Raw genomic sequence first — 24,711 nt, 5'->3', positions numbered from 1 at the left:
AAGCCAGCTTGGTATATTTGGGAATTTGGGAGTAGCATCTCTTACTACTTCCTGCTGGAGGGGGGCGCTGTATCTTATGGGGAAGCAAAGAAAATTTTAAGCCTATGGGGTAGTCCTTGAGGCTGTATTGTGTGAACCAGTTGCCTTGAAACCGCTCTGGATGTTGGATCATCTGGGCCATGGTGTCATCGGAGACCTTTCAGGGGGTCTTGGCTGGTGAAACCTGATGTATCTTAATCTGGAACAAATCCACAGTCTCTGGCTTTCTGTGGAAACAAAAGCAAAACCTCTTTTCCAAAGTAACATATCCTTATATCCAAATTTTGAAGTCAAGGTACCTTTAAAATATACATTTTGGCATAACTCAACAGCTTTTGCAATCAAATGTTTTTCTTCAGTTACGAATATCAAAGACAACATAATCCAGATTCTCTGTGTGGTAGCCATCTTTATGTGGCTTATGTTTTATATTACCTTGAACCTATTGCTTTAAACTGCACCATTTTAAGACTGAAACAGCACTGTGGCTGTTGGCTCCGCCCACTTCAGCTTCCCAACATGGCGGTGGTACGTTTTCTGCCAGCTCTGGGAGTCATCAAGTCTCAGAAATAGTGGGTCTAAGCTTTTATCAAAGCAGCGTGTAGCCCAGAAACCTCTTTTTTTTTTTTAAATACTAGTAAAGACTAAATCTACCACACAGTGTAATGTGCCGCTGGCAGACGCCTCATTCCTGCCACACTGCCGGTCAAACGCACACGCCAGGAACCCGCCAGTGTTCAAACCCGCGTTTTGCGGCATCTAGCTGCCTGTATGAGACAAGAACCAGGAACCTGTTTTTGGCTCTGTTTAGAATTGGTTATTAAATATTCTCAGGTTTAAGGTGGAAACTCGAGCCGTTGGGCGCCATTTGTTGCTGGAGAGCTTCTCTCCAGGTTCCCCAAGCCCCGCAGTCCCACAATCCACTTATAAAATAATCACTCAGACGCTTGTATCACTTATAAACTGTATGGCCATGGCAGGCTTCTTGCTAACTGTTCTTTTATCTTAAATTAACCCATTTTTATAAATCTATACCTTGCCACGTGGCTGGTGGCTTACCAGAGTCTCTACATGCTGTTTGTCCTGGCGGTGGCTGCAGTGTCTCTCCCCAGCCTTCTGCTTCCCAGAATTCTCCTCTCTCCTTGTCCCACCTACTTCCTGCCTGGTCACTGGCCATCAGTGTTTTATTTATATAGAATGATATCCACAGCAGTATTTCTAGACAATTTATTTAGAAGGTAATTAATTGTAAACAGACCTTCTTTCCAAGAAATGCGAAAAGGAACTATGTGCACTGGAAAAGTAGAATGATAGTATTATATGAGAACACTTGCACATGTAACTATGGCAAGAATAACTACTGGGAATTCAGATTGCTTTCACATAGTAGTACTGGAAAATCACTCCACTGCTTCCTTTAATAGGAAATCAGAAGGAGAAAATGTGTAAGGAAGTTACACCTGGAATAATGTGTTAAGGAGGATGAAGTATGAGGAACATAATTTATGGCATAAAAAGCATCACGTGCAGGGGAAGGAAGAAAACAAGAGTACTTTAATAATTTTTATTTCTATTTTTGGCCATCAGATTTAATTTATCAGATTGAAATAACCCGTTACAACCATCAAGTGTTCTCTGTAAACATTTTGTGTGCTTCAAAGCAACAGATTTTAATAGAATTAAACACCTACATCAATAAGAAGCAACATTGCAAATAAATACTGTACTGTTGCATCTCAAGTATAAACAACATACATAAAAGGTAGAAGGAAAAATAATGAACTGTGGGTAGTATATAAAATTCTGTGTAAAGAAACTATCAAAAATCAATGAAATGAAGAAATGGATTTTTGGAATGAGAAATAGCAGTGTCATACCTTTACCCACTCCAATTGAAAAAATAAATGAGAAAAGACATGAAAGAATTTTATCAAGGACAAATAAGGACAATTTGGCTGATACAACAGAAATATAAAGGCTCATTAGAGGCTGTACAGAATAATTATACAACAGCAAATTGTAAAATCTAGAAGACATAGGTATGATGTTACACATATATAACGCATCGTGGTCTAATCAAGAAGAATCAAGGAAAGATGAGCAAGGCATTGGTGATCTTCAAGACTGAAGCAGGAAGTTGGTGTTTCCATTAGAGAAAAGCCAGAATCCGAATCTTTACATTTATTTTGAATTTCAACAACTAATACTATTTTTAAGTGAATTATTCCAAAAGAAATAAATGCAAAGGTATTCTTCCATCTCATTCTGGAAAATTAGCATTGTTTTGGCAACTAAACCAGACAAATATTCAACAATGAAAGGCAAACTGCAGACTAGTGTCCCTGACCAATTTAGGATAAACATCCACACCAAAATATCAGCCACCAAATTCACCAGCAAATTAAAAACATCACTCAACAGGATCAAATAGCATTTCTGTCAGATATAGAAGAATAGTTTAGCATCTTATGTGAATCAATAATCATGATAAGCCACATTAATCAACTGAAGTACAAAATAACATGATTAAACCAGTAGCTGAAGAAAATAGAGGTTAGGAAAATTCAACATCCCTTCATGAGGCAATCTATTAGCACACAAAAAATATAAATAACATACCTTAGTTGTGGGTAATGGGGTTTCATATATTCCCAAGCATTACAGGTTATTACAATGTTGTTGGTTATCCTTCTAAGTCCCTGCAGTTGAGACAAAGTGGAATTTTTTTCAACTTGAAAAAAAATTTATAGGAAAATTGCTTGAACTGGAAAATAACCTACTGAGTGAGGTAGCTTAGATCCTGAAAGACAACAAACAACCCATATTCCCATAGCACTATATCCTAGACTTATACACAAAGGACTACTGCTGAAACACTTGGACATTCCTATTCATTGTCACTCTATTCACAACAGCTAGGAAATGGAATAAATTTAGCTGCCCACCCACCAGTTGAAGAAAGGATGATAAGATATGGTATATCTTCAAATTGAAATTTTTTTCACCTTAAAGAAACTAAATTGCAGGATAGAACTAGACAATATCATACTGAATAAGATAGCTTAGGTCCTGAAAGACAGCAGATGACCCATATTCCCACTCTATGTGGACCCTAGCTTCTTATTTTGAAGTTTGTGAGTTTATTTTGGACTACCTTATTGAATTTAGGAAGCCAGAAAGGAGCCATGAACAAGTAGACAAAAAAGTCTTTGTTGGGGGAGTGTTAGAGCAGAATGCAAATAATATGAAAGTACAAGTGAGCAATGGATTTGGAAGAAATTAAATCAAAGATGGGCACAAATAAGGAGAGAAGTGAAATAAAGTTGAGAATATATGAAAACTCCACATATAAGCTTACTACATTGTAAGCTAATTAAAAACACAATTGGAAATAGCCACTTTGAGCACAAGTAGCCAACATGTATGGATAACCTAGAAGAATAGGTTACCAAAAAATAATCCAAATGCTAGGCTTGCTTGTGAGCTGTCTGTCTGGAAACCCTAGAGTTTCCCACCTTCCAGACATGACTGGCAACTAAAATGGCATTACCTCATGACTTTCATAATTAGGTGGTAAGACCCTATTGCTAATAACAATGAGTACTGTGATTAAAGGACACAGGGTGATCAATCTGATTCTGAGCTGGAAGCTCCTTCCTTGCTGGGAAGCTTTTCTAGAAATTGAAGCTGCTGCACCGGCTAACAGGAGTAAAAAGTCATTGGTGATTCTACCCAGCTGTTGTGCCTGCATGCCACAATTCCCACTTATCAAAAAAATATGTATCCAGTAGTACAATAATGGCATGACTATTATGGGAGAAGTAACTGCCCTATGATTACATTTGAGGCCTGGACATAAGTCCATGTGTGGAAGCTCACAGGCACAGAGCATTGATTCTCAATCTGTGAGTTGCAATCCCTTTGGGTGGTCACATATCAGACATTCTGCATATCAGATATTTACATTATGATTCATAATAGTAGCAAAATTATAGTCACGAAGTAGTAACAAAATTCTTTTATGGTTGCAGGTTACCACAACATGAAGAACTGTATTAAAGGGTTGACGTATTAGGAAGGTTGAGAACCACTGTTCTAGGGGAGAATTTACTGGTGATGTTTTGCTAAAGTGTACATGCTGTTAAACTGCCTTCAGAATATTTAAAATCAGAAAGTAATCTGGAGAGAAAGAAAAATGAACTGAAGACTACCAAACATCAAATGTACATACATAGTCCTCAAAAGCCGAATCTAAATACATAGTCCTTTGTTGAACTTAGAACATTCGGTACCTGTCAGAGCAGAGCTAGTCTCCTCTGGCTGTAGAAACCTCATCTTCAACTCAAATGCTGCTTCAGCCTGTGCTCCATAGGAAAGAGTGGAGGGCCATTCAACTCATTTAACAATGTTTTTCTATTTATGATGTATGAATTCATTCAGTCATCCTTTAACTACAAGCTCTTATTTGCCTCTTAAGTATACTTTTAAGGTTAATTTGGATTTTTTTTAAAATTTTTGTTTGCAATGGAAAAGCAGTTTCCAAGTATTTACTTTACTCAACAAAAAACTGTAAATACTCTTAAAATAACATTTTCCTTCTTTTTTTGTTTTATTCCTCATGTTCCCATCCTCTATCCCCTCCTCTCTACTCCCTCAGCTCCAGGTCCCCAGTTTACCTAGGAAATCTCATCTATTTCCCTTTCCCAAGGCAATTCATGCATCCCTGTTTGGGTCCTCCTTGTTATCTAGATTTTCTGGGGCTGAGGATTATAGTCTGGTTATCCTTTGCTTTACATCTACTATCCACTTATGAATGAGTACATATCTTGTTTGTCTTTCTGGGTCTGAGTTACCTCACTAGGATGATTTTTTTCTAGTTCCATCCATTTGCCTACAAATTTCATAATCTTGTTTTTTACTGCTGAGTGATACTCCATTGTCTAAATGTGCCACATTTTCTTTTTCCATTCTTTGGTTGAGGGGCATTGGAGTTGTTTCCAGGTTCTGGCTATTATGAATTATGCTGCTATGAACATAGTTGAGCAAGTGTCCTTGTGGTATGATTGAACATCCTTTGGGTATATTCCCAAGAGTGGTATCACTGGGTCTTGAGGTAAATTGATTTCCAATTTTCTTAGAAACCACCATATTGATTTCTAAACTGTCTGTACAAGTTTGCACTCCCACCAGCAGTGGAGAAGTAAGTGTTCCCCTTACTCCACATCCTCTCCAACATAAGCTGTCTATAGTGTTTTTGATCTTAGCCATTCTGACAGGTTTAAGATGGTATCTCAGAGTTTTTTTTTATTTGCATTTCTGTGACAACTAAGGATGTTGAGCAATTCCTTAAATATCTTTCAGCCATTTTAAATTCTTCTGTTGAGAACTCTTTCTTTGGATATGTACCCCATTTTTTTTTGAGACAGAGTTTCTTTATGTAACAGTCCTGGCTGTCCTGGAACTCACTTTGTAGACCAAGCTGGCCTTGAACTCAAAGAGATCCACCAGCCTATGACTCCCAAGTTGCTAGGATTAAAGGCATGCACCACCACTGCACAGTTGTATCCCATTTTTTGTTAAATTGGGTTATTTGGTATTTTGACATCTAGTTTCTTGAGGTCTTTATATATTTGGAGATCAGCCCTCTGTCAGATGTGGGGTTGGTGAAGATCTTTTCCAATTCTGTAGGCTGCCTTTTGTTCTGTCGACCATGTCCTTTCAGTACATGAGGTTCCATTTGTTAATTGTCGATCTCAGTGTCTATGCTACTGGTGTTATATTCAGGAAGTTGCCTCCTGTGCCAATGTGTTCAATGCTACTTCCCATTTTGTCTTCTATCAGGTTGAGTGTAACTGGATTTATGTTGAGGTTTTTGATCCATTTGGACTTGAGTTTTGTGCATGTCAATAGATAGGGATTTATTTGTATTGTTCTATATGCTGACATTCAGTTTTGCCAACATCATCTGTTGACGATGCTTTATTTTTTCCATTGTGCAGTTTTGGCTTCTTTGTCAAAAATTAGGTTTTCATAGGTGTGTGGATTTATGTCAGTGTATTCAATTCAATTCCATTGATCCACATGTCTGTTTTTATGCCAATACCAAGCTGTTTTTATTACTATAGTTCTATAGTAGAACTTGAAGTCAGGGATGGTGATGCCTCCAGAAGTTCCTTTGTACAGGGCTGTTTTAGCTACCCCGAGATTTTTGTTTTGAGTATTGTTCTTTCAAGGTTTGTAAAGAATTGTGTTGGAATTTTGATGGAGATTGAATTGCTTTTGGTAAGATTGCCTAGAGCTGGAGAGTGCAGTCCCACAGCCCACTTATAAAATAAACACACAGACTCATATTATTTAAACTGTTTGGCCTAATGGCTCAGGCTTCTAGCTATCTAGTTTTTACATCTTAAATTAACCCATTTCTATAAAACTATACCCTGTCACATGGCTTGAGGCTTACCAGTATCTTACATGTTGGTACTCATAGTGGTGGTTGGCAGCATCTCCTGACTCAGCCTTCTTGTTCCCCCCCAAATTCTCTTCTCTGCTTGTCCCACCTATACTTCCTGCCTGGCTACTGGTCAATCAGCATTTTATTTATAAAGAGTGATATCCACAGCACTTCCTCTTTTCCTTTTTTCAAAAAGGAAGGTTTTACCTTTTACATAGTAAAATTACATATAGCAAAACAATTATTAAGCAAGAATTACAATTACAATATCTAGTCTATTTATAATATCTAGCCTATTTAGCAAAATTAAAGAATATATTCTATCTATCCTATATTTGTGAGTCTAAGGTTTCATATCTAACTTATCTTTTATCATAACTAAGGAAAATTATAACTATCTAGTCTTCAACTACATCAAAGACCTCAGAAGGATATAATATTACCTGAGAAATGGGAGAAAGATGCAAGCAACTTTCGGGAATCTTGCAAGAGTAGACAGAGACAGCTGGTAGCCTAGACAGTCACCTAATGTTCCTTTTTAATGTTGGAGCATTTGTCTTCAGCCCACAGGCCTAGAGTCTCTCAATCACTTCTCTCTGTGTCCTGTAGAATGTCTGGCAATTTCCTCTGAGAAGCAGGAACCTGAAGGACCATTTTGCCAAGCAAAGTTCAGTGAGTCCTGCATGTCCAGTCGATCAAGCAGTCCAGGCAAGAACAGTTTCTTGCCCAAATGGCTATTTTTGCCAAAGCAAAGATAAACTCCATATGGAGTGTCTTCGGTGCCCATCCTCCTCTCTGAAGTAAATCGATGCTGCCAGGAGCAGACATGTCTCATTGTCCAGAAAGTCTAAATTTTTAAAAATATTTTAAATTCCATATTCTGTAGGTCTTTGAAGTGTTTGAAGATTACCTATCTATCTGAAATATATCTCTGTATACCTAGAAGACTTAACTAACAAGGCTTTAAGTTTGACTATTATAGAAGACTAATTGTTGCATTACAATTTAAATGAGTTGTATAAACATAATACCTTAAACAAGAGTAAAATTACACATACAGTATAACAAAATTAGCGTTAAATTTGTATCAATAAACTGAAAGCCATAGCAATGTAAAACATTTTTAAACAAGTTGTTCTTTAAAAGTAGGTTCAATAATCTACCCCTTTATCTTATCTATATCATACTTCCTTTACTTCTTTAGAAAGAGATTACATTTATAATCACCCTGATTTAAATAAAAATATTTGTTTTTCTCTGTCACACACCAAAGGGCTCTTCTGATATGGGACAAAAGAATCTCTTAACCCCCTTTTTTTTAGCAATATGTTTGGGTTTAGAGGAGTGAGCCAATTCCTTCTCCAAAGCCAGCTTGGTATATTTGGGAATTTGGGAGTAGCTTCTCTTACTACTTCCTGCTGAAGGGGGGTGCTGTATCTTATGGGGACACAAAGAAAATTTTAGGATTATGGTTTAGTCTGTGAGGGTGTATTGTCTGAGCCAGTTGCCTTGAAACCATTCTGGATCATCTGGGCCATGGTGTCATCGGAGATCTTTCAGGGTGTCTTGGCTGGTTAAACCTGATGTATCTTAATCTGGAACAAACCCATAGCCTCTGGCTTTCTGTGGAAACAAAAGCAGAGCCTCCTTTCCAAAGCAACATATCTTTAGATCCAAATTTTGTAGTCAAGATACCTTTAAAATATACATATTGGCTTAACTCAACATTTTTTACAATCAAATGTCTTTCTGCAGTTAAGAATATTAAAGATAACATAATCCAGATTCTCTGTGTGATATCCATGTTTTTGTGGCTTGTCTTTTATATTAATTTTACTGTCTCTTTAAAGACTTTATTTTTTAAAACTATGTATTTCTTTGTATAACTGTATATATTACCTTTTTTGTCTCTTTCAAGCCTGTATGTGTTTTACACACATTGTAAACTATTCTATCTGAATCTGCCTTATTGTGAACCTATTGATTTAAACTGCAGCATTCTAGGACTGAAATGGCCCTGTGGTTGCTGGCTCTGCCTGCCTTAACCTCCACTACATGGCGGTGGTACATTTACTGCCAGCTCTGAGAGCCATCAACTCTTAGAAACAGTGGGTCTATGCTTTTATCAAAGAAGCATGTAGCCCAGTAACCTCTTTTTTTTAACTAGCAAAAACTATATCCAACACAAAGCATAGTGCATAGCTTGGAGACACCTCTGTGTAATAGTATAAGCACGCCACAAAACCGCCATACTGCCAGTCAAACGTGTATGCCAGGAACCTGCCATATTAGCTCAAATCCACAGGCTGCCGCTAACTTTAGAGACAATTAGGAAGCTGTTTTTACCTCCGTTTTAGAATTTTTTTCCTCAGGTTTTATGTGAAAACTCTTGCTAACCCATTGGGTGCCATTTGTAGCTGGAGAGTTTCTTCCCAGCTCCTGCCAAGCTCTGGCAGTCCCATAGCCCACTTATAAAATAAACATACAGACTCTTACATTATTTGAACTGTTTGGCCTAATGGCTCAGGCTTCTAGTTCTTACATCTTAAATTAACCCATTTCTATAAATCTATACCCTGCCACATGGCTCGTGGCTTACCAATATTTTATATGTTGGTACTCATGGTGGTGGCTGTCAGCGTCTCCTGACTCAGCCTTCTTGTCCCCAGAATTCTCTTTTCTGTTTGTTCCTCTTATACTTCCTGCCCGGCTACTGGCCAATCAGCATTTTATTTATACAGAGCAATATCTGCAGCACTATTGCCACTTTTATTATGTTAAGCCTACCTATCCAAAAGCATGGGAGAATTTTCTATTTTCAGATATCTTCTTCAATTTCTTTCTTCAAAGACTTAAAGTTCTTGTCATACAGGTCTTTCACTTGTTTGGTTAGAGTTAACCTAAGATATTTTATATTATTTGTGGCTATTGTAAATGGTGTTGTTTCTCTGATTTCTTTTTCAGCCCCTTTATCATTTGTATATTGTAGCTAGAGTTTTCCTGCCTTACCCACAGTCAGGACAACTCTTTGTCACCTGTCAGTCCCACAGCTGCTCAGACCCAACCAAGTAAACACAGGGACTTATATTGCTTACAAACTGTATGGCCGTGGCAGGCTTCTTGCTAACTGTTCTTATATCTTAAATTAATCCATTTCCATAAATCTATACCTTGCCACGTGGCTGGTAGCTTACCTGTGTCTTCACATGCTTCTTGTCATGGTGGCGGCTGGCAGTGTCTCTCCACCTCAGCCTTCCACTTCCCAGAATTCTCCTCTCTCCTTGTCCCACCTACTTCCTGCCTAGCCACTGGCCAATCAGTGTTTTATTTATTGACCGATCAGAGCAATGTGACATACAGACCATCCCACAGCAGTATATAGGTCTTTTGGTTTTTTTGAGTTATTCTTGTATCCTGCCACCACATTACTGAAGGTTGTTTATCAGTTGTAGGAGTTCCATGGTAGAATTTTTGGGGTCACTTAGGAAAATCTAAAGAAATGGACAATTTTCTGGATAGGTTCCACATACCAAAATTATATTAAAACAAGATAAACAATTTAAATAGACCTATTGCCCCTAAGGAAATAGAAGCAAACATTAAAAGTCACCCAACCAAAAAAAAAAAAGCCCAGGGCCAGATGATTTCAGTCCAGTATTCTACCAGAATTTCAAAGAAGAGCTAAATACCAATACTCCTCATATTCTTCCACATAGTAAAAACAGAAGAAACATTGTCAAAGTCTTTTTATGAGGCTGAAGTTACCATGATACCAAAACCACACAAGTATGCAACAAAGAAAGAGAATTACAGACTGATCTCCCTCATGAACATTGATGCAAAAATATTCAATAAAATATTGGCAAACCAAATCCAAGAATACATCAAAAAAAAATCATCTGCTGTGATCAAGTAGGCTTCATTCCAGAGACAAAAAGGTGGTTCAACATATGAAATTCTGTCAATGTAACCCACCATATAAACAAACTGAAAAAAAAAAGATCGTCTCATAGATGCTGAAAAAGCCTTCAACAAAATCCAACACCTCCTTCATGATAAAGATCTTGGAGACATCTGGGATACAAGGAACATACCCAAACATAATAAAAGCAGTATACAGCAAGCCAACAGCCAATATCAAATTAAAATGGAGAGAAACACAAAGCCATTCCACTAAAATTAGGAATAATACAAGGCTGTCCACTCTCTCCATATCTATTCAATCTAAAACCTCAAGTTCTAGCTAGATCAACAAGACAATAAATGGAGATCAAGGGAATACAAATTAGAAAGGAAAAAGTCAAACTTTTGCTTTTTGCAGATAATAAGAGCCCATTTTCTAAGCAAAGTTGACAAGGAGTATGCTGAGAGGAGCTATTGTTTTCTCTTTTCATTTTTTTTTTTCAATTTTCTGAAACAGGGTCTCACTATGTGACATTGGCTGGCCTGGAACTCTCTGGGTAAAACAGGTTAGGCTTGAACTTACAGAGATCAACTTGCCTCTGCTGCCCTAGTGCTAGGTTGAAAGACTTGTGCTAAGTTGAAACCAAAGATGAAGATGTGTACCCGGCTGGTAAGTGTCTGTATTGGGCATAGTTTTGTGACAAAATCAGCTCCATATGACTTCAGAGTCCACTTCCATAATGGGAAAACTCACCCCAGAGGTGACCAGAAGCAGCCAATTAGAATGTGTAAATCTCTCTATTCAGACTAGAAATCAAAGGGAAGAAGCTGTGAATAGTGAACTGGAGATTTAGAGTTTTTCCCATGGCTGTATAACCCTAACCTCTGAGAAGACTATATGGCCACCTTTGTACTGGAAAACTGCACCTTGGTGGAGGGCTCAAAGGCCTGGGGTCAGAACTCTGGGTGGGTTCTCCTGTGGGCAAGCTATATCGCTAGCGTTGACAATGTTGCACTTGGTGAATAGTCAAGTTTGTATAGTAATCATGTACAGAGTGGAAGCTGTTGACGCTGTCCAGCTGAGAGCTGGGACTGAGGCAGTGATGACAGCAAGTGCTTGTGGTCCGGCTGTTCTCCTAGATTAACTGTGTTCTTCTGGCTCCCAATTCCCACCCTCCCATGGGGACACCAGGTAATGAGGACACAGTATGTAGTGACTCCTTCTCTCCCTGTGACAAGGCTGAATGACAGGGGAATGTTGTTGGGAGCCGAATTCCATCAGCTGGCAAATACACAGAGGACCCACGGCTGGGACCTATGTTTATAAAAATCAGATATATATTCCATTAAAAATAAATGAATAAATGCTTTAAATAGAGAGGAGAAGGAATTTGCTAGGCTTTTCTTTATTTAGTGGGAAATGCTTGTGATCCTTAACAGCGTAGATCTCTCAGACTCCCTCTCAGCAATATTTCTCCTACAAAGATCATAGAGAATAATCATACATGGCAGAATTCTGGAAAGATTTGAGGTAATTTTATTCATCAAGGGAAATTTGAACATTGAACTTTTCTTTCTCAGGTGAACTTTTAATATTGACTTTTTTTTTTATTTCTCAGGTGAAATCAAACAGTGAGTGCTTATTGGTCAGTTAAAATTTGACAATGTAGTTATGTACTGTCCTTAATATAAGGCCAAATACAGGATAATGGGGTGATAGTTTATTTGTGCTTTAATAAATAAAGCTTGCCTGGAGATTCAGAGGAAAAAGTTAGCCACAACACTGAAGTCATGCAATGTTAGCACACGCCTTTAATACTATCACTTGGCAGGCAGGATCTCTGTGTGTTCAAGGCCAAACTGGTAACAGAGCCAGGTGTGGTGGCACACACCTTAAATTCCAAAACTAGTGAATCATGGAGGTCTGTACAGCCAGGCAGGAAGTGACAAAAGTTGTGCGGGAAGAGGAAGTGATGTAGCTGAACGGGGAGAGCAAATCAGATGGCAGGACAGCAAGGCATATAGACATGGGTAGCTATGTATTTGGAAGCTGCCATGTTGATAAGGTAAGGTTAGCTGTGGCTTTCCCTATTTCCTTGATCTCTCTAAGGCTTCCACTTCTGTATCTGGCTCCATGTTTTTATGTAATAAGACCATTTAGAAATTCATCTACAGGATAATAATATCAAAATGACTGTAAAACAAATCAGGAAAGAAATGAGATAACCTTTTTTTTTTCAGGCAGTGTTAAAGGAGGTGGGCCACTGTCCAAACTACCTCCAAAGCCACCTACTAGACAATTTGGTGGGCTCCATTTGACATTGCAATAACAGTGGTATTTATCATTGCAAGCTCCTTGCACATTGCATAGGTCTGGTGAACAATCACTTACCAAAACAGACGACTTATTGGCACACTTCCAGTCAATGCAGATTATGTTCTGGACCACAAGCTGTGCCATCTCTCACTGCTCCAATATCAGCTATGGTTGTTTCCAAAGTAGTAATCTGCAGTCCAGCAGGTGACATCATTGAAATGAGTCCAATGCATGGTGCCATGTTCCCTCAAAAGTGGAAGTTTTTCATGTTCACACTTAAATCTGAGACATTGCATCTTATGTATTCAATGCTTGTATCACCACAGTTACACAGCGGTCACCCTTGGCATTCATTTCAAGTAGCACTTCTCATTTGCACTCTTGGCTTTAGGGCCAAAAATCTGACACTGTTCCTCATGAGTGTTACATCTACTTCCATAACAAACACCACCCTTACAAGGGCCCCCATCCTACACATATACATCTTCAGGACACTTAGATGAAGTTTCATTGGACCACTCTGAAAGGTCACATTCACTCGTCTTTGTCCTACACTGTGCCCACTGGCATAAACTTGGAATCTCTGCCACATAGTCCAAGTGCACAATCAGCATTGGGTTTCAGAACATAGCCCTTTTGACAACATTGATCATTTTTACATGACCCAGTGGATCCACAATCACACTGCTCTCCTTCTTCAATCATTATCCCCACATAGACTCAATGTCACAATGATGTCTTCATCTGGTGAATCAAGCAAACGTGTTTTTTTAGGCAGTGCTGGTCATCATTTGAGCAGAATTGCGGTTGCCGAATCTAGTGGGAATAGTTCTCACTGTGGTAATTATGCATTTTTTTTTATTCTTACAAGTGCATGTCCTGTCATCATGGCACAGATTATGACCTAGCTCGTGTGCCAGAATGCATGGAAAGTCAGAGGGTGAGTCTGATGTGAAACTGTCAGCTACACAGTTCATATCTGAGGCACAAACTGTTTCAATATGGGCTAGTCATAAATAAATACCATATCCTTAATTTACCCAATGACGTATGGCATCATGCTTAATTTGATAATTAAGGTCGCCTGTCTTCCAAATGCAAAATCTTGTTAGAAGAGGGTCTATGTTGGTTTCCACTGATAGGTGAATCTTTTCATTCCAGATCTCAAGTCCAACTAAAATCACTTCAAATTTTATGGGAATATAAAAGTCATTCAACCCATTCACAACTGTGTTTGCTTCAATTTGAGTAGTTGTGACGTTACTTCCTGTATAAACAAATTGCTTATTATCTATCACCACAGCAAACTTGAATCCTTTTGTGTGCCCACCAGCCTTCATAGCTGTTTTGCTTCAGGTTACTGTCCCTGTAAAGTTCCAATTGTCTTGCTATTTTTTCATTAATTAATCCACATCTCATTGAGAGTAATTGTGTGTCCTCAATGGTGATCTTATAAACCAAATGTTCAAGTGTGAAATAAGGACTCTTGGGCTTGATTTCAAAAATAGTGTCGTTTATCTGCAGTGTTCCTTGGAAAGCAGCAAAAACAGGTGGTAATAGCAACTGGGTCCCCATCCATATAGCCATGATAGTAGCAGTTATGTTATTCTGGACAAAAGGATGGTCCTCAAGTAGAGCACCATGGTCAGTGTACGTGTACACAGAGAGCTGTCTGGATACTAAAATCCTCTTAGGCTTCATGCTGATAATGTGTCTCTGACCAGCAAAGTGTCAGTGTTCTTCAAAGGTTTCACCAATTCTGGGGGGCTGTTGTATCGAGGATGGACAGACAGTAAAAAATAAGATAAGATAAGCAACATCCATGCCCAAGGCTATGGGTGAGTGATCTTCACATGCCCCGGTTTCTCACCCACAGCCACCATGTCCAATGACAGAGCCAAGGAGAAGCAGAAGAATGTGTTGCCCTCTGTGTCCTGACTTTCTCTGGTTGCATTCAGCACTGACTTTTACCACTTACTCTTCTGGTGTATTTGGTCCACCAGAGTATCAGGATTAAAAGTAACATGGAAAATAAAGGCAGACATAGGTGTGGGTAAAGCATGATCAACTCTGATTAGAAGATAAAGCAACAGAGTATAGGCTAAAATGGATGAGAATTTGGTCCAACCAATTTGTATCAACTGTGTGTATGGATTTTCAGCTTAATTGTGGTAAACTACACTTGTTCCTGAAGAAGCATGTTTCTCATACACCCTCAGCATTTAAAAGTATCCCTCTTTATCATTTCAATGAGGTCTCGTTTTACAGCTTTCCTAACCAACAGATAGGACTCTCAATTGAAAATTGACACTGTTTTTCAAAAGTTGTTATCATTGAACTTCAGTCCTGGTGATTTCAGTTGTAAAGCAAAAATAAATTCCTGCTTATTTAGTACAGGCTAGACGTCATTTCAGTCCCTGAATTATTCCCATCAGTGACAGGAAATATTTTTAGGAAGAGAATTATATTCACCTGGATTTTGATTTTCGTTTATCATTATAATGCAAGTGTGACTGGTGGCGATGGATGTTCAGGTGCTATCCAAGGTCACATGAATTGTTTGAGAGGAGTTTATATAGGTGATTGTACATGTACATGGATGCCAGAGTTCATGCCAAAATGCTGGTATTGAGGAAGCATATACATTGATTTTATATTTACATTTTACACATTTCTGTTTTATTTATTTGCACTCTTTGTGCATTTATGTACATCAGTGTATAAGTGGGTATGTGAGTTGTCTGTGAGTTTGGGTTTTGGTGTGTATAGAGGCCAAAGGTTGACCTTGCACATACTTACAAAGTCACGGTCCAACTTTAGTTTGACACCAAGTCTTTTTCATTGACTTGGATCTTACTAAAGAGGTTAGGTTGGTCCCAGAAATCTTCCTGTCTCTACTTCCCCAATGCTGGGATTACAAGATTATTACCACACTGACTGCCAATAAGCCACATCAGAAAACTGGGCAGTGACAGAGATTTTTAGTGAATATGCTAAAATTATTATTAAAATTCTGACATGTTGAGTCACTGTCCATGACTGTTTTCATTCATATTAGATAATTATCATAAAGTATAAGTTTATGCTTTAATAAAAAATATTTATAAAACCCTAATGTAGCATTGTTGAGATTGTATCAAAATAAGTTTCAGAATTTATTATTAAAATGATATACCCGAAGTAAATAATAGAAAAAAAATGGAAAAATCTGAGCGTGTCTGATATTGGATTCATTAAATTATTGTATAAAATGATTCTGGAACCCTAGCTCATGAGAGAGCATAGTATTGTATTCAAACAATAGTACAGTGTGATAACAGTGACTTTCAGGTATCTCTCAAATGCTAACTAACACCTTTCCATTGCTTTTTGCTCCCCACAACTTGATCAAAGTCATCAACAGCCAAATGCCACCTATGTTAGCTGTCATTTAAAGTATACTCAGTTACACTAAAAAACATACATAATCACCAAAGAGAGACTAGAAAATATTTAAAAGGAATTCCATGACCTAAATATGAACAATTGGAAAAAAGTCATGGGATGTATATTTTTTCACTTGGTAATCATCTATTCTTATCTCTTATTGAATGAAGCTCCTGAAGACTTACCATGACAGAGTGATGCTCATAGCTCTAGTTCTGGCTCTGCTGTGGAATCATTGGTAACACTCATCTTCTGAGACCACACATGATAATGAGAACTCAAGGACTCTCCTTTGTCTGTCATGGGCAAAGTTCTAGAAGTTTGTACCTAACAGAAGCCTCCTAGTCCATAGAACCTGTCCACTAATGAGGTTCTTCTCATCTATTCCTCTGCCATCTCAACTAAACTTATTAGGATTTTTTTTCCATGTGAGTAAGCCTGACTTTCTCACCTTTATTTGATATGCTCCAACATTTCTAGTATAGATGAATCTCATTTTCTTCCATCCATTTTTTTTATTCCTAATATACAGTAAAATCATCTAAACTCTGTAATTTTGTTCATGTTGTAACATTTTTTTTCCAATTTCATTTCCTCAAAAGTTAACAGTGCTATGGAATATTCTATGTATTTCAAATCCCCGAGAACTGTCTGACATTTTTTTACAACATAGTCTAAGGAATCAAGTTTCTGTCACTTCTTCTCTAAAGGTCAATTAATTATGTCAGAGACATGGAACACCTGCATATGAAGATGCTTTGTCTATTTATATAACTGCCGTGAAAACTAAGACATAGACAGAACTTAGAAGAGGGTGAATAAAATAACAGAGTAGTGATAAATGTATTTGGCAATTAACTGTTCACTAAATGGACAAATTTTGATCTTATGTTTTTAATCTCCTTAGCAATGTTCTATCATATTCATCATAAGGCAAAAAAATCCTGATGGAATTAAATGATATGGGTCCAAATCTTACCCCATTTACATGAATTACTAATTAAATCATGAAATATAGTTATCAAGTAAGACAAAATCATTTTAACAGCCAAATTCATAAATGATTAATATGTCAAGTTCTTCTGATTCTTTAAATATATTGCATATACATATACATATGCATTTAATATCAGAACAGTTAAGTACATTAAATAGATATTGAGAGATCAATGTGGAAAAAGTAGCAAAATATATGTTTTTTCACATAATATATCTTGATTATGGTTTCTCCTCCCTCTCCTTCTCCTCCTCGCAGTTCCTCCCCAACTGTCCTTCTATCTGGATCCACCTCGTTTCTGTCTCTCATTAGAAATAATTAGAAATAATCTCTGAGGGATTATAACAATATAATAATAATATAATTAATATAATATAATATAATATAATAAATATAATATAACTTAACACATTGGAATGAGACAAAACAAGCAACCAGAAGGAAAAAATGCCCAAGAAAAGGCACAAGAAACAGATATAGATGCAGAGATCCACTCAATGCACAATCAAGTATCCCATAAAAATTAAGCTGGAAGCTGTGGGAGGTATGAAAGTCCTTGTGCTCAAAGATAAGTAGTGGGGGGGGGCAGGAATATTAAATGCACATGGTTGTCCCTTCAATGGGAGGTATGTATAAGCTCTTTCTGCCCAGAATGCTGGCCATAGATTTGTTCAATAGCTTGGTGACTTTTGCACTATCCATGTGTTCTAGACCACGCTGGATCCTCCCATAGATCCTTAATATGAGCCTGTCAATCTATAGAACCTTTATGGTTCTATAGAATCTTTATGGAAGGTGTCACATATACTCACTCTATAGAACACATCATATGGAAGATGTCATGCGTACTTTAAAAGAGTTTTGATGATATCAGTTAAGTTATAAGATCAATAGAAACAAACAAATGTTGTCTAAGCTTTTTGGTAATTGCAGAATTTCATAATAGGTACGTAAAAGATTAAAAGAACAAAAAACAAGCCACCCATATACCATGTCAATACATGATTGCAGTTTAAACCAGAATTTAGGGTAGGAAATTCTAGAGCCAGTTTCATATCTTTCACTGTCAGTCATCCCACTCAAGAGCGGACCCTAAACCATGAACCCTAGTTGGAGACCTCCAAAGTCAATACCCTCTCCCTGGCCTTATTGTCTCAACTCTAAACCACCCACATGTTGTATCAGTCTGGGACAGCTTGGAATCCAGAGTCTGAATGTGAAATTCCAGAAGAAACCCCCAGAGTCAGCTTACTCATCCACTAACTCTCAAACCTTTTCCCTACTAGTGGTGATGGGGATGTCATGGAGACTGACCAAGTGAGAATTTCAGTTAGAGACATCAAAGTCAGTCCACTGTCTACTTGTCTTCTCACATATCAGCCATCCTATCTATCATGTCAATCTAACACCAGTGGGAGTCTGGACCCAGAAACAGAGAGCATTGATCATTGAAAAACAAATATCATTCAACTGGTCCAAAATCAGATGGGTTGGGGAAAGCACACACACACACACAAACACAAACACACACACACACACACACACACACACACACACACACACACACACACACACACACACACACACATCCTTGAAAATATACCTGGCAAATGAGAAAGATATCCATACCCAGAATGACCACAAATGTCCTAATTCTAGATGCCTAGATCCCATCCTAAAAACATAAACCATACCAACCTAAACAGGATCTTCTTTCAGGAACCAGGATCACTGTTGTAATGGACTCTTAGAAAAGTAAGGGAATATTGACAGCAAGACCATACTGTTGAAGACACCACATATTCAAATCACGGAGCATGTAGAAATCTCTCTGGTACTCACCTGGAAGCTTTAGCTCTACTCATGAGCTTTTGTGTGGATGGAAGGTGTTATTGTGATTAGAGAAAATTTATCATTAATCTTATTCATCTGTGAACTCTGTGTGCTACACAGTAATGGCCTGGCGTTCAAGATAAGCCTACTGGTGCAATAGTGGCATGAATATGATATGAATCATCGACCACTTCTCTTTATTAGATTTAAGGCCCACCCATGAGATACAAGCCATACCTGACACTGTTACTAAGGCTGAGATCCAGGGGCTAAATAGGTAATGAGATTTAGGGGAGAACCTACTCACTTTACTCTACAAAATGAATATAGCATTAAAATGATTCCTAATGAATTTTTTATATTATTTAACCTTATCTAGGGACCTTCTTCCTTCAGTAGATGGCAATTAAGACAGAGACTCCAAAACCAGTCAACAAGAGACTTTGGAGTGCATAGCTCTAAATGGGGCATTGATGTTACTCTTTCCCTTAAGGCTCAGGAATCTATGCTGAAGAGATGGACACAAAGATTATAAGAGCCATAAGTGGTGCATAATTGCAGGGCAACAATGTTTTCTGGACACAACAACACAGATGCAATATGAACACACAGTGACTTGGACAGCATGCAAAATGTGAGCCCAAGCCAGACAAAATCCAAGTAGGAAGGAGTTAAAATAAGCATGATTTCTACACTTTCTAGCTAAGTGGCTAGTGGCTGAAATTTCTTAATGTAATTCCATTTACAATGGCTATAAAAGAAAATGCATAGGAATGTTCTAAACAGAGGGGTTACAGGTTTCTGCATTGGGAACTATGAAACTGATAAAGAAGTGGAAGATAATGGAAATAAGATGAGTTACTAGAGTAAAAGTTTATACTATTAACATATTTGCACTGAGTAAAGGGATCTGGAGAGTCAACACACTGACTGGTAGAAGTGCTAAAATACACATGGAATGAGAAAAGTTCTGGGATACTCTGTGCAGTCTTTTAAAAATGGAGGCACCACCCTACTTTACTTTAAAATATCCATAAATTCAAGGAACACATGCTTATCTTTAGACAGCTTTCAGGAGAGGTATACATTGAGTCTGCCTTCAAGCTGTGGGTAAAGACCATGAATGGACTCCAAATAAGAACCAGTTCAGTCAGTTTTCATATTATATGCCCATCCAGATTTCTATTCTTTATACCTATTCTGTTTATATTTAATACTTCATGTTTTTAAATTATGCTATATCCATTTTCTTCTTCTTCTTCTTCTTCTTCTTCTTCTTCTTCTTCTTCTTCTTCTTCTTCTTCTTCTTCTTCTTCTTCTTCTTCTTCTCCTCCTCCTCCTCCTCCTCCTCCTCCTCCTCCTCCTCCTCCTCCTCCTCCTCCTCCTTCTCCTCCTCCTCCTCCTACTTGTCCTCCTTCCCCCTCCTCCCGTTTCTCTCTTTCTTTCTCCCTTTCTTATTTATGTTCCTCTATCATTTTTCTTTCTTTCACTTTATTCTTTGCTTTTACTCTTGCCTCTCCCAAAGAAACTAATCTTACCTGTGCTTTACCACCCCGGAGAAAGGGCTGATGCACATTATCTGATCCTATATTGTTAACTGCCTCTTCGATCTACCTTTAGGCACAGTTTTCTCATCCCCTGAAAGTTTGTCTCTACAGTTCTTCCTTCTTGTTACATTCATCTTCTTTGTTTCTACCATTCCAATAGTAGTCATTAGTCTTGGTCTATATTTTTCTTCTACTTTTTTCCAGTCACACCTACAACAAATTATACATTTGTACACACAGTGCTATCAGTGTATCTTCATTACATGAAATGATTCATGTTTAAGAACTGACAATTATACAGTAGGTTATTGCTCTGTTTATATACTGAGTCTTCTCTACATAGTGACTGTTCTTATAGGATAAGGCTTAGTAGAGAGCTTAGTAAATTGATCACAAGTCTTATAGTGGGAAATGACAGCATAACCCTGCCATGACATTCTTTCACACAGTGCAAACACTTGAAAGATGAGTGATCTAAATAAGAAAACATGGAACCAGTGATCTAACACCTCGTGTGCAAATTTAAACACAAACCCACAAATAACAGAGCCCATCTCCTTGACAATCTCCTAACTTCAACTATAAATGCCCACAGTAAGAATGACTTAGGTAAATTTTCTGATATCAATTTCAAAGCAAGTATAATAAACATGTTCAAGGAAATTAAAGTGGCATGAGTAAACTTCTAACTATAATCTGAAAGAACACAGACAATGCAATGAGGTGAAGAGGTGAATGTGGGTTAGATTAGCATATAATGAATAGGTAGCAGTGCAGAAGAAAACACAAAGTGAAAGTTGATGGAAGTGAAAATTCAAAAAGTCAAGGGAAAAGATCAGTAGAAGTCCTGACCAACTGAATACACTGGGGGAGGTCAGGATATCATGGCTCAAAGACAAGTAGAGGGATGGATTTATTCAGTCAAGGATAACAATAAATAGAACCACAAAATGCCCATATAAACTTTCAAGAACTCGGGATACTATGAAAATACCAAACCTATGAATGATTGGCATAGAAGATAAGGAAGTACTCCATGCCAACTGTATAGAATACATTTGCAATATGAACAAAGCAGAAAATATCCTGAATCTATAGAAAGAGAACCAGACCATGTGCAAGATGCAGATGGAGCATCAAGTAGACAAGTCCAGAAAAGAAATACCTAGCAGCATTTTATAATTAAGAGAGAACAAAGAAGGTATGGAGGACTGTGAGAATGAAACACCAAATCACAGAAAAGTGTAGGCTAGTGAGTTCTAAATGACATTGCATCATCTGTTAGCCAGAAAGTCACAGAGAGATGTAGCTCAAATTCTAAACTGCCAGTTGCCAACCCAACTTGCTATACTTAGCCAAACTTTCTGTCATTATTGATAGAGAAGTAAAAGTCAGGATAAAGGAGTTGTGTTTTCTTTCTGCATCAGCTCTTAATCCTGTGAGGGATTCTGTGGACCAAGGAAAATGATGGACATACACTACTGCAATAGTTAGACAACACCAAACACTATGAATCATTGAAATGACATGAGTTAGCACATACCTTTCAAAATGAACTCACAGTATTAATGGTCTCAAATCCAATCAAAAGACACAGACTAATAGATTGAGTAGAAAAAAAAAACCAACAGGATCTACATATTTGCTGAATCCATAAATACACTTTACTTTCAGATATAGACTTTTGGGGAAGGGGTAAAGGAATATAAAAAGGGGTTCCAAGCAAATGTCAGTTGGAAACAGATGGGTGTTTAAATTCTAATTTCTGACAAAAAACAAATAAACAAACACAATGAATGAGAGACACAATGTTTAAAAGCCAGAAAGTAATATTAAATGATATTACAGAAAATTTACAAACTCATTGAGATTAAGTAGCTCATGACCAATCATGACTGGGTCTCTGTACTAATTATGACTGGGTCTCAGAAGGAATGAAGAAATTTAAAAATTCTTAAAATAGGTTGAAATGAAGAGATAACATTCCAAGACCTATGGGAATTTCATATTCAGGCAAAGTACTAAAAGTGACTATGAGTGCCCAGCTGTACATGGGACATTTGTATGATCTATGCCCATTCTCAGGTCAGGGACATGGGTGGGTAGAATATAACAGGCAGTGGATGGGTGAGGAGAGCTATGAAATACTGCCTTCTGGACAGGATGTAATCACTGCGCACAGGAACTCAACAATAGCCATTGTGGTTACCTGACCAAGACTACCATAAGATCAAGTCAGTCGAACTTCCTAAGGCCCTGCCACTAGCTGAGGATCTACCAGGAGTTGACACCTTCTGAGAAAGGGGTAATACATTTCCTTTGTAGGTGTGGCACTGGAAGGTTGGCCATGTACAGGAATACCATGCCAGTGCACATAAGGTCAATACTAATATTACTTAGTGGATTGTAAGAGAAAATATATGAAGTTGGACATAAACTATATTGGGTAATAGAGATTGAGAAGGGAGTTGGGGATAGTGTGAGTATTCTTTTTTTAAATTTTATTTATTTTATTTTATTTTATAATACCATTCAGTTCTACATATCAGCCACGGGTTCCCCTATTCTCCCCCCTCCCACCCCCTCCCCTTAACCCCAGCCCACCCACCCCCATTCCCACCTCCTCCAGGGCAAATCCTCCCCCGAGGACTGCGATCAACCTGGTAAGACCCAGTCCAGGCAGGTCCAGTCCCTTCCTCCCAGACTGAGCCAAGCGTCCCTGCATAAGCTCCAGGTTTCAAATAGCCAACTCATGCAATGAGCACAGGACTTGGTCCCACTGCCTAGTTGCCTCCCAAACTGATCAAGCCATTCAACTGTCTCACCTATTCAGAGGCCTGATCCAGCTGGGGGCCCCTCAGCCTTTGGTTCATAGTTCATGTGTTTCCATTCATTTGGCTATTTTTTTTTCAATAATTGAGTAAAACCAAAATTTATTATAAGCCACAGTCATCCTAGGGACCTCCATGCTATATATATAGCCTTCATGGTTCCATGGGTTGTGGTCTGATTGTTCTTTATTTTATATCTAGAATCCACTTATAAGTGAGTACATACCATGACTGTCTTTCTGGGTTTGGGTTACCTCACTCAGAATGATTTTTTCCAGTTCCATCCATTTGCCTGCAAATTTCATGCTTTCATTGTTTTTTTCTGCTGAGTAGTACTCCATTGTGTATATGTACTACATTTTTTTCATCCATTCTTCTGTTGACAGGCATCTAAGTTGTTTCCAGGTTCTGGCTATTACAAATAGAGCTGCTATGAACATAGCTGAGCATGTATCTTTAAGGTATGAATCAGCATTCCTTGGGTATATGCCCAAGAGTGGCATGGCTGGGTCTTGAGGTAGTTCGATTCCTAATTTTCTGAGAAACTGCCATACTGATTTCCACAGTGGTTATACAAGTTTACATTCCCACCAATAGTGGAGGAGTGTTCCCTTTGCTCCACATCCTCTCCAACATTGACTGTCATTGGTGTTTTTGATTGTAGCCATTCTGACAGGTGTAAGGTGGTATCTCAGAGTCATTTTGATTTGCATTTTTCTGATGATTAAGGATGTTGAGCATTTCTTTAAATGTCTTTCAGCCATTTGTGATTCTTGTTTTGTGAATTCTCTGTTTAGCTCTTTAGCCCATTTTTTTTTAATTGGACTGTTCAGTATTTTGATGTCTAGTTTCTTGAGTTCTTTATATACTGTGGAGATCAATCCTCTGTCAGATGTGGGGTTGGTGAAGATCTTTTCCCATTCTGTTGGCTGTCTTTTTGTCTTATTGACTGTGTCTTTTGCCCTGAAAAAGCTTCTCAGTTTCGAGAGGTCCCATTTATTAATTGTTGTGCTCAGGGTCTGTACTGTTGGTGTTTTATTTAGGAAATGGTCTCCAGTGCCAATGTGTTCAAGAGTGCTTCCTACTTTCTTTTCTATTAAGTTTAGTGTAACTGGATTTATGTTCAGGTCTTTGATCCACTTGGACTTGAATTTTGTGCATGGTGACAGATATGGATCTATTTGTAATCTTTTACATATTGACATCCAGTTATGCCAGCACCATTTGTTGAAGATACTTTCTTTTTTTCATTGTATAGTTTTGGCTCCTTTGTCAAAAACCAGGTGTTCATATGTGCATGGATTAATGTCAGGGTCTTCAATTTGATTCCATTGGTCCATATGTCGGTTTTTATACCAGTACCAAGC

This window comes from Peromyscus maniculatus, chromosome 17 (genome assembly GCF_049852395.1).
Source record: "Peromyscus maniculatus bairdii isolate BWxNUB_F1_BW_parent chromosome 17, HU_Pman_BW_mat_3.1, whole genome shotgun sequence".
Lineage (NCBI taxonomy): Eukaryota > Metazoa > Chordata > Mammalia > Rodentia > Cricetidae > Peromyscus > Peromyscus maniculatus.
Note: the sequence above shows the minus strand (reverse complement) of the source record.